Here is a 14,629-nt window from a genome sequence, read left to right on the forward strand (position 1 = left end):
TCTGTGTTAGTGGGCGGGGCCGCAGGTTTCAAATCTCCCTGGTTTGCGCGCGTAACTACTGGCGAGGCTTGTGTTTCGTGGCTGCGTTATCGCGAAACACCTACTGACTCGTTATCAAGACGACTCGTTTGAAGCACTATGAGTCGACTCTTTTATAGATGAATCAATAGTTTTAAACACTGTACACTTACAGATTTAAGCCTTAGCTGGATATTTCACTTCACTTAGAGCTGTGTTACACACTACATGGAAGGGCATTTTCAAAAACCCATAATATGGGCTCTTTAATAAGGCACTCAATAGTTCTGTAAATTAATTTACCACTAGAATGTGTGTAATATTTATCTAATATGTAATTTTACAGTTTGTATCTCCAAAAAAGAAAAGAAAAACAATAAGAGTAACTGGAAAAGCACATTTCAGGCCTTAAAACCACATGCAGTATACTGTACACTCATAATCCCTTCCCCACCTTTTCAAATCTCTCATAAACGGTCAAACTTTAATAAATAATTCGACGTAAATCTCAAAATACATGCAATTTAAAATACATTAATATTTAAAAACAATTATGACGTGTTTTACATATATACTGTAGTGAAGCCTTACAAGTTACTCTGTTAAGCAAATTTCAACAAACACTTAACTGTTTACGTTATATCATGTGATTGAAATACCCACTTATCGCTCAGATTGGCTCTCATCTTCAACATTTGTGAAATATTGCCGGACTATCCTTTGGCAGCTGGCATTCAGGTCGCAGTCTCCCCTGGAGGTTTGGGTTCAAATCACACTTCTGACAAATGTAACCTTTGGCTGTGCGCTCAGGCTCAAGACTTAAACTCTCTGGCGCCATGTCCGAGTGATACAGTAACATTGACAAAGCACCGCATCAATCTCTTTGCGCCACAGTTCACGCATCGTACCAGTGGCCCTGGCAGCAAAAACGTGACAGGAATGGGAGCATCTTGCCATCATTGCTTAAGACTCAGGAGATGTTCTTGGAACGTCAAGCCGCCTGCCCTTCAGTGGAGCTGTAGCCTTTTTTGCGCCCGGGAAGCATGAACCGCACGGAAGAGAATAAAGAATGCCGCCCGGTCACCTATGCACTCCCGTGTGCCAAAAGGTACCACCCTGCCCCGTGTGAGGCTCGAACTCACGACCTTTAGATTATGAGACTGACGTGCTACCTACTGTGCCAACAAGGCGGACTGCTGGAGCTGGGATAGATGTGAAACACCAGCTTCCATGTCATGGTGCTGCGATATGGCTCCTAGGAGACAGCTTTGGTTAAGTGTGCATGTCAGGATGGCCGAGCGGTCTAAGGCGCTGTGTTCAGGTTGCAGTCTCCCCTGGAGGTGTGGGTTCAAATCTCACTTCTGACAAACCTAATCTTTGCCTGTGCGTTCAGGCTCAAGTATTTAACTCTCTGGCGCCATGTCCGAGTGATACAGTAACACTGAGAAAGCGCCGCATCAATCTCTTTGCGTCACAGTTTACGAAGCGTAGCAGTGGCCCTGGCAACCTTAATGGGCACTGTAGACTGCAAGTTTTGAGGCATTTGCGCAACATCAAGGCATTGTCCACAGCAACTTGGAAAAGCATGTGTTCAAAACAATGGACGTGGGCTTTAAAGCAAGTGCACCAAACGGGATCAAAAGAATTGTCTTGGAATGCCATGTAGTGGAATGTCCTGAGATGCCGTTCATTTTTAATTCAATAGGATTCGCAGGGCTTTTCGGCTAATCCTCTTACAATGTCAAGTCATGGCATTTGACGGATCCACATCAAACGTCAAGTGATAACGTGACAGGAATGGGAGCATCTTGCCATCATTGCTTCAGACTCAGGAGATGTTCTTGGAACGTCACGCTGCATGCCCTCCAGAGGAGCTGTAGCCTTTTTCGCCCCCAGGAAGCATAAACGGCACGGAAGGTAATAAAGTACGCCGCCCGGTCACCTAAGTGGTCCTATCTGCTCCACCACCGTCACACTCAACACTGGTGTACCACAGGGCTGCGTGCTGAGCCCCTTCCTCTACTCCCTTTTTACCATCGACTGTAGGCCTGTGAACTTATCCAACACCATCATCAAATTTGCAGACGACACCACAGTGATTGGTCTAATCAGCAATAATGATGAGACTACCTACAGGGAGGAGATACAGCATCTGGCCACTTGGTGCACCGACAATAATCTGCTCCTTAACACCAGCAAGACCAAGGAGCTCATTGTGGACTTCAGGAAGGGATGAACAGGCTCGCATAATCCCATCCACATTAATGGGATGGCCGTTGAGCCTGTCTCATCCTTCAAGTTCCTGGGGACCCACATCTCTAAGGACCTTTCCTGGACCACCAACACCTCCAGCCTGGTCAAGAAGGCTCACCAGCGCCTATTCTTCTTGAGGCAACTAAAGAAAAACCAGCTTTCATCAGCCGTCTTGGTGAACTTCTACCGATGCACAATAGAAAGCATCCTGACCAACTGCGTCACAGTCTGGTATGGAAGCTGCTCTATTGCTGAGCGTAAGGCACTGCAGCGGGTGGTGAAAACTGCCCAACGCATCACAGGGACTACACTGCCAGCCATAGAGGACATCCAGAAGAAACACTGTCTGCGACGAGCACGCAGTATTCTTAAGGACACCTCTCACCCTGCTCACAGACTGTTTTCTCTCCTGCCTTCCGGCAGGCACTTCAGGCTCCCCCAGACAAAAACCAGCAGACTGAGGAACAGCTTTTTCCCCAGAGCTGTCTTCCTTTTGAACTCTGCCCCCCACTGACTCTTCGGCCCCCCCAATACACCCCCCACACTCCTCTAAGTTATACTCCTCACAATCACTGCACTATTTAACATTTGCACATTTAAAGTTTGCACATATTCATTGCACTGATTCATTTATTTGAACTGTACATACCCACTGCACATGGACATTTGTAATTATGTTTATCTATCTGCACACTTCTGCTATTAATAGTATCCTATACATATATTCATTTTTTGTAAATCTGTTCATAGCTAATACAACCTGTATATAATGTTGATAGTACATCCATCTGTAAATATCACCATAGTTTTTCTATTACTGCACTTTATAACTTAAACCTGTATCCTGCACTTGCTGCTATTGCACTATTGCACTGCTGGTTAGACCTAAACTGCATTTCGTTTCCTTGTACTTGTACATGTGTAATGACAATAAAGTTGAATCTAATCTAATCTAAGTGCTCCCGTGTGCCAAAAGGTACCACCTTGCCCCGTATGAGGCTCGAACACACGACCAGATTATGAGACTGACGCGCTGCCTACTGCACCAACGAGGCGGACTGTTGGAGCTGGGATCGCTGTGAAACACCAGCTTCCATGTCATGGTGCTGCGATGTGGCTCCTAGGAGACAGCTTAGGCTAAGTATGCATGTCAGGATGGCCGAGCGGTCTAAGGCGCTGTGTTCAGGTCGCAGTCTCCCCTGGAGGCGTGGGTTCGAATCCCACTTCTGACAAACCTAATCTTTGGCAATGCGTTGAGGCTCAAGTATTTAACTCTCTGGCGCCATGTCCGAGTGATACAGTAACACTGACAAAGCGCCGCATCAATCTCTTTGTGTCACAGTTTACGAAGCGTAGCAGTGGCCTTGGCAACCATAATGGGCACTGTAGACTGCAAGTTTTGAGGGTTTTGCGCAACATCAAGGCATTGTCTACAGCAACTCGGAAAAGCATGTGAAGAAAACAATGGACGTGGGCTTTAATGCAAGTGCATCGAAAGGGGATCAAAAGAATTGCCTTGGAATGCCATGTAGTGGAATGTCCTGAGATGCCGTTTATTTTTAAGGCAATGGGATTCGCAGGGCTTTTCGGCTAATTCTCTTTCAACGTCAAGTCATGACATTTGACTCTTTGTGGGAAAGAGAAGAAAAAAAGCTGTGTCAGTCAATCAACTTTTCAAGATGCTGTTCTGAATGTGCGTTTCTGGATGCGGTGGTTCCTATCTCCGGATGATGGGCACGAGTATTGCATAACAGGTCTAGGGGTCCAGCATGTCGATGCAGTGCCCGCGGATAGCTCATGCTCTCACTGTGAGGACGTGGCTGTTGCACAGCTGAGAACTCAGGCTCAAGTATTTAACCCTCTGGCGCCATGACCGAGTGATACAGTAACACTGACAAAGTGCCGCATCAATCTCTTTGCGCCACAATTTGCGAAGCATAGCAGTGGCCCTGGCAACCTTAATGGGCACTGTAGACTGCAAGTTTTGAGGCATTTGCGCAACATCAAGGCATTGTCCACAGCAACTTGGAAAAGCATGTGTTCAAAACAATGGACGTGGGCTTTAAAGCAAGTGCACCGAAACGGGATCAAAAGAATTGTCTTGGAATGCCATGTAGTGGAATGTCCTGAGATGTCGTTCATTTTTAATTTAATGCGCTTACAACGTCAAGTCATGACATTTGACAGATCAACGTAAAACGTCAAGCGATAACGTGACAGTAATGGGAGCATCTTGCCATCATTGCTTCAGACTCAGGAGATGTTCTTGGAACGTCACGCCGCATGCTCTTCAGAGGAGCTGTAGCCTTTTTCGCCCCCAGTAAGCATAAACGGCACGGAAGTTAATAAAGTACGCCGCCCGGTCACCTAAGTGCTCCCGTGTGCCAAAAGGTACCACCTTGCCCCGTGTGAGGCTCAAACTCACGACCTTCAGATTATGAGACTGACGCGCTGCCTACTGCGCCAACGAGGCAGACTGCTGGAGCTGGGATAGCTGTGAAACACCAGCTTCCATGTCATGGTGATGCGATGTGGCTCCTAGGAGACAGCTCCAGCTAAGTGTTCATGTCAGGATGGCCGAGCGGTCTAAGGCGCTGCGTTCAGGTCGCAGTCTCCCCTGGAGGCGTGGGTTCAAATCCCACTTCTGACAAACCCAATCTTTGGCTGTGCGTTCAGGCTCAAGTATTTAACTCTCTGGCGCCATGTCCGAGTGATACAGTAACACTGACAAAGCGCCGCATCAATCTCTTTGCGTCACAGTTTACGAAGCGTAGCAGTGGCCCTGGCAACCACAATGGGCACTGTAGACTGCAAGTTTTGATGGTTTTGCGCAACATCAAGCTGTTGTCTACAGCAACTCGGAAAAGCATGTGAAGAAAACAATGGACGTGGGCTTTAATGCAAGTGCATCGAAAGGGGATCAAAAGAATTGCCTTGGAATGCCATGTAGTGGAATGTCCTGAGATGCCGTTTATTTTTAAGGCAATGGGATTCGCAGGGCTTTTCGGCTAATTCTCTTTCAATGTCAAGTCATGACATTTGACTCTTTGTGGGAAAGAGAAGAAAAAAAACTGTGTCAGTCAATCAACACGTCTTTTTCAAGACGCTGTTCTGAATGTGCGTTTATGGATGCGGTGGTTCCTATCTCCGGATGATGGGCACGAGTATTGCATCACAGGTCTTGGGGTCCAGCATGTCGATGCAGTGCCCGCAGACAGCTCATGCTCTCACTGTGAGGACGTGGCTGTTGCACAGCTGAGAACTCAGGCTCAAGTATTTAACCCTCTGGCGCCATGACCGAGTGATACAGTAACACTGACAAAGTGCAGCGTAGCAGTGGCCCTGGCAGCGTTAATGGGCACTGTAGACTGCAAGGTTTGAGGCGTTTGCGCAACATCAAGGCATTGTCCACAGCAACTTGGAAAAGCATGTGTTCAAAACAATGGACGTGGGCTTTAAAGCAAGTGCACCGAAACGGGATCAAAAGAATTGTCTTGGAATGCCATGTAGTGGAATGTCCTGAGATGTCGTTCATTTTTAATTTAATGCGATTCGCAAGGCTTTCCTCTTACAACGTCAAGTCATGACATTTGACGGATCCACGTAAAACGTCAAGCGATAACGTGACAGGAATGGGAGCATCTTGCCATCATTGCTTCAGACTCAGGAGATGTTCTTGGAACGTCACGCCACATGCCCTTCAGAGGAGCTGTAGCCTTTTTCACCCCCAGGAAGCATAAACGGCACACAGGAGCCACATCACCTAAGCCCAGTGACCTAAGCGCTCCCGTGTGCCAAAAGGTACCACCTTGCCCCGTGTGAGGCTCGAACTCACGACCTTCAGATTATGAGACTGACGCGCTGCCTACTGCGCCAACGAGGCAGACTGCTGGAGCTGGGATAGCTGTGAAACACCAGCTTCCATGTCATGGTGATGCGATGTGGCTCCTAGGAGACAGCTCCAGCTAAGTGTTCATGTCAGGATGGCCGAGCGGTCTAAGGCGCTGCGTTCAGGTCGCAGTCTCCCCTGGAGGCGTGGGTTCAAATCCCAATTCTGACCAACCTAATCTTTGGCTGTGCATTCAGGCTCAAGTATTTAACTCTCTGGCGCCATGTCCGAGTGATACAGTAACACTGACAAAGCGCCGCATCAATCTCTTTGTGTCACAGTTTACGAAGCGTAGCAGTGGCCTTGGCAACCATAATGGGCACTGTAGACTGCAAGTTTTGAGGGTTTTGCGCAACATCAAGGCATTGTCTACAGCAACTCGGAAAAGCATGTGAAGAAAACAATGGACGTGGGCTTTAATGCAAGTGCATCGAAAGGGGATCAAAAGAATTGCCTTGGAATGCCATGTAGTGGAATGTCCTGAGATGCCGTTTATTTTTAAGGCAATGGGATTCGCAGGGCTTTTCGGCTAATTCTCTTTCAATGTCAAGTCATGACATTTGACTCTTTGTGGGAAAGAGAAGAAAAAAAGCTGTGTCAGTCAATCAACACGTCTTTTTCAAGACGCTGTTCTGAATGTGCGTTTATGGATGCGGTGGTTCCTATCTCCGGATGATGGGCACGAGTATTGCATCACAGGTCTTGGGGTCCAGCATGTCGATGCAGTGCCCGCAGACAGCTCATGCTCTCACTGTGAGGACGTGGCTGTTGCACAGCTGAGAACTCAGGCTCAAGTATTTAACCCTCTGGCGCCATGACCGAGTGATACAGTAACACTGACAAAGTGCAGCGTAGCAGTGGCCCTGGCAGCGTTAATGGGCACTGTAGACTGCAAGGTTTGAGGCATTTGCGCAACATAAAGGCATTGTCCACAGCAACTCGGAAAAGCATGTGTTCAAAACAATGGACGTGGGCTTTAAAGCAAGTGCACCGAAACGGGATCAAAAGAATTGTCTTGGAATGCCATGTAGTGGAATGTCCTGAGATGTCGTTCATTTTTAATTTAATGCGATTCGCAAGGCTTTTCGGCTAATCCTCTTACAACGTCAAGTCATGACATTTGACGGATCCACGTAAAACGTCAAGCGATAACGTGACAGGAATGGGAGCATCTTGCCATCATTGCTTCAGACTCAGGAGATGTTCTTGGAACGTCACGCCTCATGCCCTTCAGAGGAGCTGTAGCCTTTTTCGCCCCCAGGAAGCATAAACGGCACACAGGAGCCACATCACCTAAGCCCAGTGACCTTAGCGCTCCCGTGTGCCAAAAGGTACCACCTTGCCCCGTGTGAGGCTCAAACTCACAACCTTCAGATTATGAGACTGACGCGCTGCCTACTGCGCCAACGAGGCAGACAGCTGGAGCTGGGATAGCTGTGAAACACCAGCTTCCATGTCATGGTGATACGATGTGGCTCCTAGGAGACAGCTCCAGCTAAGTATTCATGTCAGGATGGCCGAGTGGTCTAGGGCGCTGCGTTCAGGGCGCAGTCTCCCCTGGAGGCATGGGTTCAAATCCCACTTCTGACAAACCTAATCTTTGGTTGTGCATTCAGGCTCAAGTATTTAGAGGAGCTGTAGCCTTTTTTTGCCCCTGGGAAGCACAAACGGCACGGAAGGTAATAAAGTATGCCGCCCGGTCACCTAAGTGCTCCCGTGTGCCAAAAGGTACGACTTTGCCTCGTGTGAGGCTCGAACTCAAAACCTTCAGATTATGAGACTGACGTGCTTCCTACTGCGCCAACAAGGCGGACTAGCGGAGGTGGGCAAACTGTGATACACCAGCTTCCATGTCATGGTGCTGCGATGTGGCTTCTAGGAAGGAAGACAAGGAAGATTGTCTTGAGTTTAAGTTTTTTAATTATCTTGTTTATGAAGACTGTGGAGTGATGCGTGAAAAAAATGACTTCAAAAATTTTTTTTAAGTATTTTGTGATATATATGTTAAAATGTGCTCCCAAAAGTATATGGCCCCTGCCCGCCCTCCCACAGGTTAGTAGTAAGCTAATGTAATTTCATAATGCAAATCGTTGGTTACGTATGTAACCGTGGTTCTGTGAATTCCGGATGACCGCCAGAGACGGTGTTTACACAGTGGATAACCCATACCAGAAAGGTCACGAGGAAGAAAAAAAAACTCACCAGAAGACATACGGAGTCATTTGCGGAGAACAGCTGAGCCCACATTGGTAGAGTCAGCAACATTGACATTGTAGAATCTTGCAAATTTACATAGAGAAGACCATGTCGCTGCTGCACAGATCTCTGCAAGAGAAACACCTTTAAAGGCAGCCCAAGAGGAGGAAATGGCTCTGGTAGAATGGCAAGTGATGGCACCAGGTATAGGTTGCTGAGCCCTCTTATAGGCCAAAACAATGACCTCAACAATCCATCGTGACAGTCTTTGCTTGCTTAGAGGTGCACCTCTCCTAGCTTCTCCATAACAGACAAACAGTTGTTCTGATTGTCTTAACTGTGCAGTAGCCGCCACATAAGATTTCAAGGCACGCACAGGGCATAAAAGCAGAGAACCTTTTCCAGAAGGTGATAGTTGAAAGGACTGCAATTCGATTGACTAGTTAATAAATTGCTGCAACAAAATTTTAGGGAGGAAGGATGGATTAGGCCACAGGGTAACACCAGAGTCATCTGGTTTCCATCTCCAACAGGACTGACTCACTGACAAAGCGTGCAGCTCACACAATCCCTTTGTTGAAGCAACCGCCAAGAGGAAAGTAGTCTTTAAGGATTTCCACTTTAGATCTACGTCTTCCAAGGGTTCAAATTGAGATTGGCAGAGAGATTCCAGCACCAGAGGCAAGTTACACACTGGAGAACGAGGGGAACGAGCTGGATTGAGACATTTTGCACCCTTCTAAAAACTGCAAAATAAGCTAGCAGACCCCAAAGAGGAACCATTTACAAATGCATGATGGGCCAAGATGGCTGCTACGTAGACCTTTAGTGTGGATGCAGCTTTGCCACTCTCCAACAGCCCTTGTAAAAAGGTTAAAACCACAGAAACTTTGCATTGCACAAGATTAATATTCCGAGTCACACACCATGAACAGAATGACTTCCATCGGTAAGCATAAAGCTTCCTTGTAGAAGCTGCCCTTGCATTAAGAATTGTGTGGATGACTGAAGACTCACATTCTGCTAATAAAAGGTTGGTCCCAGCGGCCACACCCATAACTGTAGACGTGCTGGATCTGGATGCCAAATATGACCATCTAGTTGAGACAACAGGTCCCTCCTGCCTGGAAGTTGTCTCGGTTGGTTCACCAACAACGTTAGGAGCAAGGGAAACCATGGTTTGGACAGTCACCGTAGTGCTATTAGAAGTACATGGTGTCTGTCTTGGGCAATCCTGTGCAGTGTCTCCCATATCAGAGGTATTGGAGGAAAAGCATAAAGAAGGCAGTTTGGCCAGTCGTGTGACATCGCATCCTGTCCTAATGGGCTGGACCCTTCCGTCTGAGCAAACCACAACGGGCAATGAGCTGTGTCTCTCGTTTGCAAATAGGTCTACCTCCGCCCTGCCAAACTCTGTCCAAATGTCCTGGACTACATCTGGATGAAGTCTCCACTCCCCTGGATCGATCTGATTCCTGGACAGAGCATCTGCAGTCTGATTGAGTACCCCAGGCAGAAAAACAGCCCTTTGTGATGCAAACCGAGGAAGAGACCACCTGAGAATCATGTGCGTGAGACGCAACAAACTCCTGGACCTTGTACCTCTTTGGTGATTCAAATTAAACACTGTTGATGTGTTGTCCGACTGGACTAGGACATGTCGACCCAGGGCCAGCCAAACTGCCCGCATCTCCAACATATTGATATGGTCCCTTGACTCGTCCCTTGACCATCTGCCACTGATACCTCTGTAGTTCCATACTGCCCCACAACCCATAAGGGACGCATCGGTTGTTATAACAATCCCTAATGGTACTCCGGCTGTCAAAAAGACTTGGGACATCCATTTGCGAAGGGCATGCATGCAACCCTGAGCAACGAGAATTCGTCGATAGCAATGATGAGATGGGTCTAACCGCGGAAGATTGTTCCATACCTGCAGGGGCCGCAGATAGAGCAATCCCAGGGGAATTACACAAGAGGTTGCCATTAGCATCCTGATCAACTTCAGGAGCACGCCGTACTGTAGAGATACTCCCAAACGAAACTGGCTCAAGAGGTTCAGGATGTCTGTCATCTGAAACTGAGATAGGGAGGCACGCATCGAGACTGAATCCCGAGTCATCCCGATAAATGTGATTGACTGTCTGGTCACATGGTCCAGCAGCAGCTGCGTATTGTGCACCGATTGAGCCCTCGTTTGAGCACACACCAGCCAGTCGTCCAGATATGGCAAGATTCGTACCCCCTGGGCCCAAAGGGGAGATAGGACAGCTTTCATGCATCTCGTAAACACACGGGGGGCTAGGGCGAGACCAAATGGTAGAACTCTGAACTGGTAACTTGTGCTCTTGAAACTGAAACGCAGAAACTTTCTGTGATACTTGGCAATCGGAACGTGAAAAGATGCATCCGTCAGATCTACAGTTGTGAACCAATCTCCCTCTGCAAAGGACCGAAGAACATCGGTCACACGTAACATGCGAAAGGTAAGTCTTCTCAGAAATCTGTTCAACCTTATTAAATCCAATATTGGATGAAAACCTCCATCCCGCTTCAGAACCAGAAAATAAGTCGAGTAAAAACCCTCTTTCTGAACCAGAGGATGAACTGCGTCTATTGCTCCCTTTTCCAACAAGGAACATATCTCTCTGGAGAGAGCTGCAGAACGTGCGGGTCTGTCACGACAGTTGGAATTAGACCCGAAAACTTAGGGGAGTAGGTTTGGCACGGGAGTGACGTATTTGTGCGTCATCCGGACCCTGGAACCTCTGTTGGCCCTGGGGTCGGCCGGGGGCCCCATGACGGAAATGTGGTTGTACAGAGGTATAATGCCTTGGTGAAATTTGGAGGCCGTTGTGCTTGTATTAGCTGCTGTGAAGCCGTAGACAATTTAGCACGTTTTTCCAACACCTCTGATACATCTGGCCCAAAAAGATGTCCTGGGACAATAGGAAGGTCCCTCAGTGTCTTTTTACAGTCCTCTGACAATTTAGCCTGAGCGAGCCATACTTGCCTTCTAGCACTTAATAGTGTTGCTGTGAGGGACCCCAGTTCTCGAGTCACATGCCCCATAGCAAGCAAGGCTGTCTGTAAAAAGCGTGGAACTGAAGGGTTTTATTTATTTATATAGGGTAAAATTTATTTGCAGACAGTATTTTCAGCCCTGGTAATGTAGGAAGCTGACTTGTAAGCCTTCTTCAGAAGGGAATCTGTAGGCCACACTGACCGCTAGGGCATCGGACATTTCCCCTCATTGCTTCATCTGGTGACACTACAAGTGCCGCAACTGGCTGTTCAACTTCAGGGACATTCCTCACACCAATAGACTTTGCCTGAGCCATAGAGGCCAGAGTGCGAGCAGTCTTGGATTGTCTTTTGGCCATGCCTGCCCCCTTAAGAGCATTTGAAAATTCTGCAATGAAATCCTTGCATGCTGGCATAACAAATGTATCCACAGATAGAGGTCTGCGGAAAAACACATTAGATTGAAAAGGATGAGCAGGGCCATCATCAAGGCCACTGCCATCCTAAGGACTTCCAATGCATCATCATCTTTGTGTGGGGCATTGTCAGAAGAATGATGAGAGCCATTCTCGGATCCAACAGTCCCAGTATGTCTTACTAGTTGGTCATCAGGCTTAGGAACGTCAGCCTGACATTGCTCCTGAGATGAGAGTCAGAATCACATGTCGACATAACGTCGAAGAGGGGACTGTGGCCACCTAAAGAGGCAAATGGTGGTTTCTTGCTAGAGGAATAAGAATGAGCTTTCTCATCAAAGGGCCAAGCAGCAGAGATGTCAGATACTGGATCCGCTGGTTGAAGATTTTGTAACAGGTATCCAGCCGTGTGACTACTGTTTAGGCTAGGTTTCTTACGACGAGTAGCTCCAGAAGCCACTAAAGCGCGACGTTTTTTCCCCTCTTTCAGCAACGCTAGACCCGCTGGTAACGCAACAGCATCCTGATTGTGGCTCAGCCCAGCCAAACGCATCTGTCTCTCTGACAGGGGCAGTAAACTACAATGCGGGCACGGATCAGTTAGCGCGTCTTTCAGATGTTGAACGCCGAGACAGGATGGGAAGATATCGTGTCCGTCATCTGGGAGAAGCTCGTTATGACAGAGATTGTAAGTCATCGGGAAAGGCGTGGAAATAGCTTGATTAGCCATGAGAAGGCGTCGAACTGACCAACCAAATACCACGGCTAGTACCGATGGCTAACGTTAACGATATAATGCGCGAAAAATCACCCTAACCGTCGATCGAAATCTGGATCTCTGGATGCACCGAGAGAAACAGAAAACAAAAAAAATGAACACTAGCAAAAATATATTGATAATCGTCCACGGTTAGGACTGCTGGACAGAGCGGAGCGTATGCCCAATAACAGCCATGAAAGAGAGAGAAAAAAAAAAAAAACACACTGAGTATTAGTAGCGGTAGAAAAAGTAGCCTCCGGATAGCACCGTGAGGTAATTGTCACATAAACACTAAACGCAGTTTGGTGTAAAACCTCCGGATAGTACCATGAGATGATTACCTCGGACATAAAAGTGAGTGTCACTGTGTTCAATCTCTGGATAGTACCGTGAGATATATGCTTATAACTCAGATGCCTACAAAAAATACAGCGTCTCACCCCTGGATAGTACCGCGAGGCAATTGACACTTATATATTACAGCCAATGTAAGATAATGAAGAAAAAATTACCCGCAGTTCACAATATAATAGACTGAACAATCCTAGATCAGTAATTGCACAAAGACCAACCGTAGTCCGAAGACGTCAAAAAATCGTCACAGCTCAGGAGGATGAGAAAAACTCGCTGCTCCTACCAAAGAGCTGCACTCGATGACAAAAATAGTTCAACGACCAAAATCCAAAGGCGTGAAGCAAAAAGAGGCAGGGCGCAGAGCTGTAGTGGATTATATACCTCAGCTCAATTCGCATCACCATGTGACTTTGTTGGTATATTGTTCCTTGGCCTATCCAGCTGGCGCTGTGATTATCCACTGTGTAAACACCGTCTCTGGCGGTCAGGAGGAATAAAACAGAACTTAAATTTATGCTAACCAACAAATGATCAAAGGAAATATATTAATGTAATTCAAATATATAAAATATGAATTGATGTTTACTTTAAACTTAAATTATATTGTTCTATTAAAATTATTTTTTTTAAGATTTTGTCAAATAGATTTTTTTAGAATCATCCACCTTAGTTTTGTGGCTAAAAAGTATCAGTTCAGGCACCGTTTTTGGCAGCGGTATCGTTTTAAAAGTATCGATTTAGCACCTGTATCGAAAAAAAAACAAACGATACCAACCCTAATTATTCCTAATTCTTTTAAAGTTAAAAACATCTTTCCTTATTAAAAAAGCGACACCTCTTCCAGATTTACCATCACCATTATTATATATAATAACCCCTTGCCACATCTTTTTCAAATTGTCTATTGCATGTTCTTTCCAGTTTGTTTCTTGTTTTTACATTTCTCTTATTTTCTCAAATGTATCTTTTCCTATCAGTGCCCTTGCATTAAAAGATACACAATTAAAAACCATTAAAAGAAATAAAAATGAAATTAAAAACCTACACATCTTTATTTAACGCTCCTAAAGATTAAAGGCATTTAAAAATAACTCAAATATTTAAAAATCATCATTTCTCTTCATCTTCTTCAGTCCCCGCAACACTTCATACCTATTCACATATTTAGCTCTGTTCTTTGTTCAGACTTTTTTCTTTGCGATTAACACATTTGTTTTTACCTTTAAAGTTCTTCTTCTTAAAAATCCTCTTTCCACTTTGTTCTTCTCCACATTTTCCATCCTTGTTTATTCACCTCTTGCCATTCCTTCAGCTTGACCAGTATTATTTAGTTCCTCTTTTTCCACAGTGCTTAAAAAAGTTTTAAAACTGTCCGATATTTCCATTCTGACCACTGTTCATCTTGTCCTGGGATCCGTTCTTCGTACATGGATTACTCAGTTAGCTAGATTTGGATATTGACGATTTGATTTTGGATCGGTTAGCTCTTCAAAATTCATCTGAGAGTTTGTTGTCATAGCAAAAGTTCTGTTAGCTCAAACCTGCTAGGCTCATTTCATATAAACAGAATTAGATTGGGTCAGTTCAAGCAAGTTGCTAAGGGGTTGCCAAGCGGTTGCTAAGGTGTTGCTAGGCGGTTGCTAAGGTGTTTCTAGGTGGTTGCTAAGCGGTTCCTAAGGTGTTGCTAGGTTGTTGGTAAGGTGTTGCGAAGCGGTT

The 14,629-nt window shown here is 46.2% G+C and overlaps 8 non-coding genes across 8 annotated transcripts; 5 read left to right on the forward strand and 3 right to left on the reverse strand.

The window, feature by feature from the left end:
* The first annotated feature begins 1,302 nt into the window (after positions 1-1,302).
* On the forward strand, positions 1,303-1,385 carry trnal-cag (transfer RNA leucine (anticodon CAG)). The gene has a single exon. It is a non-coding gene; the product is annotated as a tRNA-Leu (tRNA).
* Positions 1,386-3,420: 2,035 nt separating this feature from the next.
* Positions 3,421-3,503, forward strand: trnal-cag (transfer RNA leucine (anticodon CAG)). Its single transcript has one exon. It is a non-coding gene; the product is annotated as a tRNA-Leu (tRNA).
* A 1,168-nt stretch (positions 3,504-4,671) lies between these two features.
* On the reverse strand, positions 4,672-4,744 carry trnam-cau (transfer RNA methionine (anticodon CAU)). Its single transcript has one exon. It is a non-coding gene; the product is annotated as a tRNA-Met (tRNA).
* A 94-nt stretch (positions 4,745-4,838) lies between these two features.
* On the forward strand, positions 4,839-4,921 carry trnal-cag (transfer RNA leucine (anticodon CAG)). The gene has a single exon. It is a non-coding gene; the product is annotated as a tRNA-Leu (tRNA).
* A 1,160-nt stretch (positions 4,922-6,081) lies between these two features.
* trnam-cau (transfer RNA methionine (anticodon CAU)) lies at positions 6,082-6,154 on the reverse strand. The gene has a single exon. It is a non-coding gene; the product is annotated as a tRNA-Met (tRNA).
* A 94-nt stretch (positions 6,155-6,248) lies between these two features.
* Positions 6,249-6,331, forward strand: trnal-cag (transfer RNA leucine (anticodon CAG)). Its single transcript has one exon. It is a non-coding gene; the product is annotated as a tRNA-Leu (tRNA).
* Positions 6,332-7,500: 1,169 nt separating this feature from the next.
* Positions 7,501-7,573, reverse strand: trnam-cau (transfer RNA methionine (anticodon CAU)). The gene has a single exon. It is a non-coding gene; the product is annotated as a tRNA-Met (tRNA).
* Positions 7,574-7,667: 94 nt separating this feature from the next.
* Positions 7,668-7,750, forward strand: trnal-cag (transfer RNA leucine (anticodon CAG)). The gene has a single exon. It is a non-coding gene; the product is annotated as a tRNA-Leu (tRNA).
* Positions 7,751-14,629: the final 6,879 nt, after the last annotated feature.

Source organism: Danio aesculapii, chromosome 4 (genome assembly GCF_903798145.1).
Source record: "Danio aesculapii chromosome 4, fDanAes4.1, whole genome shotgun sequence".
NCBI lineage: Eukaryota > Metazoa > Chordata > Actinopteri > Cypriniformes > Danionidae > Danio > Danio aesculapii.